Source organism: Aptenodytes forsteri, unplaced genomic scaffold (assembly GCF_000699145.1).
Source record: "Aptenodytes forsteri isolate BGI_AS27 unplaced genomic scaffold, ASM69914v1 Scaffold243, whole genome shotgun sequence".
Lineage (NCBI taxonomy): Eukaryota > Metazoa > Chordata > Aves > Sphenisciformes > Spheniscidae > Aptenodytes > Aptenodytes forsteri.
In genome coordinates this window covers 2667985-2673727 of record NW_008795314.1, presented here as the reverse complement: position 1 = coordinate 2673727, position 5743 = coordinate 2667985, and positions in this window count along the sequence as shown.

Genomic DNA, 5743 nt, shown 5'->3' with positions numbered 1-5743 from the left:
GAGTAACCGGGACCTGGCGTGGGCGGCCTCCGCTGCGGGAGGGCGGGCTGCCCCGGGCCTTGATCCCGTCCCTCGGGAGGCGGCGGGCGGGCAGGGCGCGGTGTCCCTCGCTGTGTGTCTCCCTGTTGGCCCCCGCCGCGGCTGACGGGATGGCCGAGGTCTGGTCGTTGTAGGTGCTGTGGTAGAGACAGCCCCTGCTTTAAAAAGCCGGGAAGGCTGTGTTTGCAGAGGTGTGATTTAACCGTTCTGTTGTTTTAGCTCTGGTGTGCTAGTGTGTGTACCCGGCCACTTCGGAGAGAGTTGGTTGGGTGGAGTGGGGGCAGAGGAGAAGGAGCAGTCGTGTTGAATGTGCATCTGCGAATACGTCTGCCTCTCAGATGGTGGCTTGGTACTCGCTGCAAGTTGAGCTGCTTAAAATCGGCTACCCTCCCTCGTGTAGTCATATAAGTCTGCCTTAAATCCTATGCTTAAAGGGATGTACTTTTGAAACTGCATTACTGAAAAGGTAACTCATAAGATGTCACTTTCTCAGTGTAAGTACCTTGCATTCAAAATTAGTGGTGTAACTTTTTTTTGGCCTGATTTGTATTTTAAAAACGGTGGTTAAAACTACTGATCATATCGGCCGACAAGTACAGATACATGGACCACCAAAAAGCTTCAGAACTGTATGCTTGGTTTATTTTTTTCTCTGTTAGAAAGGGGAAGGCCTTTTCTAGAAAGGGGGTGCATATGCCTCGTCTTGCTTTTGCAATATAAAAATAGCACCAGTCTTATGAGTAAGTGTCATTTTTGTGGAATAAGGAATAGAAGGTCATCATTTTGTAACATCCTTTTGTCTTAAATAATACTCTTGCCTAAGACAGTCTTGCAACTTCTGTCATTGTAGACTGTAGTTCATGTACCTGTTGCTGATGCTGTTGAAATCATGTGTGAACACGAATTATTCTGTTGATTCTAGTCTAACATCTCTGATAACGTTTTGTCAGTAGTGTATCGAGCTGTTAATGAAGTGAGCTTCTTGGTAGCTCTCTCCATGCTATCCTGTTGACTTGAAAACGATAGAATAGTCTGTTTTTCAGCAGCTCTGCACTTGTCTTCATCTTGCGTTTGCAACAGAGATGGAAAAAGAGATATGTGAGGATGAGCTTCGTGTCAAATCTGCAGGGGTCTGTAATGAAGCAGTAATATTTGATGCTTGGCCTGTGATGAGGCTGGGTTATAAAAAGAACTGTATAAGAAGCTAGGTTTCTCTTTTACTGCAAAATGCCTTTAGAACATCATTTTAGCATGTAAAACTTGTTCTTTGTTGCAAAGGCTTCCTTAAATTCTGTAGCAGTAAATGCAACATAAACACTTTTTTGAATAATGTCACATCCAAAGTATGTTAAAGAATTTGTCTTGGGAATCTGTAAGCTGAGAAGCTTATTCCTAACAGTATTCAAGTCCCAGCCTACCTAGCCTGGCCAGCCAACTGAGTAACAACAAACAACTTGAAAAAAACCCATGTTTGGCTTTCCTTTGCAGGCTCCTGGAGCTCTTCCTGCTTATGAATGATGACTTTTGAACTGTAGGTAGCATACTAACTTTTTACTAGTTTAGGGCCTTTTTAAAGTGTTAAAGGGTAGGTAATTCTTTGGCTGCTCAAAGAAGAGTAGAAGAGGAAAAGCTCACTCCTTCCTTGTTGCTTCTGCCAAAAATAAACATGAGTCACTCGAGTGCTGAAGCTTAGTAGTGTGGATGTCTGTATATATTGTCACAATAACCTAATTTCTTAGTAATTTGAGACTAGCCAATCCCATAATGATGGGAAGACGGGAGGAATGATCTAATAAGTCTCTCCAAGTCTTAACTTCCATGACTGACAAGTGATAAAGCTGGCATCTGCAGTGTTTCTGAAATGTGCTTCCCTTACTCTGTTTTGAGTGATACTATATTTTTATACTGGGTGCCTTTGTCACTTTTTGTTTTTAAATTAAAAAATAAAGAAACAGTATAACCCATAAATATGGAAGGCCCATATTGCAAGGTGTTCTCGGTTGTTTTAAAACAGAATACTCTGACTTTAGGTTCTTAATTTCAAGCTGGTATACTCCTGGTTTCAGGCACTTTTCTAATGCTTTCAGAAGGACATTAAAGTGCTTTACAGAAATGAATAGACAAAACATCATAATAAATTACCATACCAGAAAGTATATGTGTAAATTGCTGACAAGTTTCTCTTTTGTCACTGTTGTAGTCTAAAGCTAGTTTGAAAATGGAGGTGTGGACTTGTTTTAGTGTTGAAATGCTTGGCTTATTCATTTGATCTCATTTAGTGGACTGAAATGCTTAGCTATAGAACCCCATAAATGTTAGTAGGATTCTGTGCTCTTTCTTATGGCTTTAGACCAAATTTGCTGTGGCGAGGAAAAATTACGTGCTAGGAACTGCGCCTGCCATAGTCACTTCCCTAGACTTCACTGTTGCAATTCCTGGATCTTAGGCCCTAAAGCCTGCAGATTTCTTTACGTCAGCATGCCCCCTTCAGCTTGGGGCATCTTCTAGGATAGTCATTAATTTAATCCTTCCTTTTTCTTTGGTTTTAGAAAAACAAACAAAACTCACTGTGGCCTCATTGGGACTGTTGGCAAATAGTACTTTTACTGTAGGAACAAGCACAACTGCGGGTTAGGGTAGTAATTCTGTGGAGAGTCTGTTTTCCCTAGCATCTGAATTAATATTTTTTTTTTTTAAGTATCCGAGTTGTCTTCTGCCAGTGGCTCTTTGACAGCATGTCTGTCCCTTCTTAAAATGAGATGTGAACTTCCTGTGGAAGGAAGCATACCTGCCGCTGCAGCGATTCCCCTTTCTGGCAGCCCCTCCCCAGCTCTCATACATAAGGGCTTCCAAGCTGTAGCTGAACTGTCGAATTTGTGATCCCACTGGTAAACACTGGGATCAGTCAGATGGGAAATGCTGGGCTCCAAAGCTGTTCCTGTAACCTGAAATTGAATGAGTAGCAGTAATCTTGCTGTATGGTTGTTTTTTTTTTTTTTCCCTCTTGTTTGGCTCAGGGGTTGCCATGACTGAGAACTTCATATCTCTGTCAGTAATGATCGACTGCGTGGGGAATATCGCCGTTACTCACATTCCCTCAGTTCTGGTGTATTGTCTCCAGTTAAAAATGTAGATATTCCCAAGACATTAAAAGCAGCCCGTGTCTTAGTCACGAGGTTAGCCCTGCAGAAAAGCTGTAGTGGTGCTACAGGAAATGTAACGTCTGCATTTTATTGCATTAGGAATGCTCCGTTTGGGTTTGTTACAAGCTGCTGGTATTAACACAAGTAAAACTTTACAGTGCTCGTTTTGTACAGAACAGTTTCAGCATCCCTCTCCTTTGTCTCTCCTGGAAATACAATATTGAGTTATAAAACTGTCACTGGAAAAATAGTTATATGGATACACATTACAGCTACCAGAAATAGATTAGTTCTCATCCTGTACAGTGTTGTTTTATGTAGAGAGAAATGCTTCCATTGTAATTTGCTTTCTAGTTATACCAGTAAAGTATAGTGCACAAGTTGCAGCTTATTAGTGCTGCGATTTCAACGCAGAACACTCTATGTATTCAGCTGACAGAGCAAACTAAAGAATGATGCACTGAGAAGGGAGGAGGTAAAATGAATATAGTTAATTTAAAAGCATCTATTTCAAAATGTTTACTAATCTTTCTATAATTATTATATTCTTGTTAACCACTCTCTATGTGTGTTTACATATGTAAACAAGAACTTTTTGTACTTAATTTATTACGAAATCTTGGACAGGGCGAAGTTGTGCTTGTGAGTTTTTTAGGCTGGAGGAGTAGATTTTGTGTGTGTTGTGTTTTCTTCACTGTTCGGCTAACTGTTGGACCAGTCTGGTGTATTGGGCCTGTGACTCTGCTGTTAGTGACTATATGTAAAATAAGAGGGTTAATTTGTTTCCTTTCTACGTTGAAAGGTGCAGAGATGGATCTTGTAGTAATTTTTCCTTTGTATGTGTGAGTTCAGTGAACAGAAACCCTAAGGATGCTGCCAAACATACACCCCCACACCTCATAAGTTACTGGTCTGTAAAGCAGAGGATGTGTGTGATGCCTTTTTTTGTTGCTGTTGCATTTTGGTTGGTTGGGGGTTTTGTGTTTGGTTGGAGGGTTTTTTGTCTTTTTTTTTTTTTTAAAGAGATCCTACTTGGAATGAAACTCTTGAAGTATTAAAAAGGAATCTCAAATTGGCTGCATTATTTTTCCCAAACTGTGGAGTTCTTAACTAATGCTGTTGTCAAGATCAAGTTCATCATGTTTTTGTATTGTTATGTGAGAACACTGATTTTGTTCTGTGTTATAACAAAGAAAAAAAAAAAGATGTCACCAATTGTATTGTTTCTTCTGACATCTTAACCTGCATCAAGATATGAGCAGCGGAAGATGTGTATTGAATATTGCTCACTTGCTCTTCAGTGAGCATATGCAATTTTTTTTAATTGACCTTATAGTAAGCTAGTAGTATGCAAACCACAAAGACAGTCAGTTGCCTGTGTTGTGGGGACCATTGCTGGCTGTTTGTGAACCTTTAGCGCCAGGAATACCTGAAACGGTCTCTGGCAGTCTGAGCCCTTTTGCCAGCTTCTGAGCCATTGTTCCACAGCAAACCAGTCCAGTCTTGTGTGTAGGAAATCATGGGTCACCTGGCTACGAGCAAATGCTTTGGAGACCTTATGCTAAGAGTGAAGATTGCCTTCCCTCCTTTCCCTACCCACCCTGTGATTTTTGGGTATTGAGTTTGGGGAAGGGGTGCATTTAGACAGAGCTCCTCAATTTTTACTTGGGGGTTTAAAATTGTTGCAGTCATTGCAGTGCATAAGAATAAAACTAGATTAATTTGAATATCTCTGTTCCAGTACCTTGGAGATCTTAACTGGATTTTTGATACAGTGCATATAAATTGTGTAGCAACTAATCTTCTGTCAGTCTGCCTCTAGCGACAGTAGCTGCTTCTAACTTCACACTGGCATTTCTTTATATTAATAACTGCATTCACCCATTAGCGAGTAAAACAGCAGGACAGGATACTGGTAGTTTGATGGATTCCACCAAAAAGGCACATGCATAATTCTGTACATAAATGTAACTAAAATAATTTTCCAGAGTATTTTAATCTGGCTTCTAATCATTCCCTGGTTTAGACTTCAGCTATTGGGATGTAATCACTGGCATCTGACTCAGTAGGCTCTCATGAGAGCATTCATAGAAACGGTGTTTAAGAACCTCTCCTCTGTGGAAACATGAACAATGGATCATACTTCACATAGTCGTAATTACAGTGTAAATTTGGATCTAATAAGAAAGGAGGGGTTTTACTTCATAATGGCTGTTGGACCATAAAAGTTAAAATGCAGGTTTCCTTCCCTCTGTAGTGCATGGCATAGGATACAGATGGGTTGGGAATTGCTCTCCTTTCCTTCCATTGTTTTCTTACCTGTCCAAAAAGAATACTGAGAACTTTCCACTTTCAATAGAGGCCAGCATAGAGGACAACTCTCTCTAAACAGTTTTCACTTGCAAACACTAACAAAACCTGCAAGTGGTCTTCAGCTTGAATTTAACAATGCAGTTACCGAGTGATGCTCTCTTAACCCTCTGGCTCTTGCTTAGTTCTCAAGTGTATCTCGCAATTACTATATATGTGTGTATATATATGTGCTTTTTACTACAGGATGC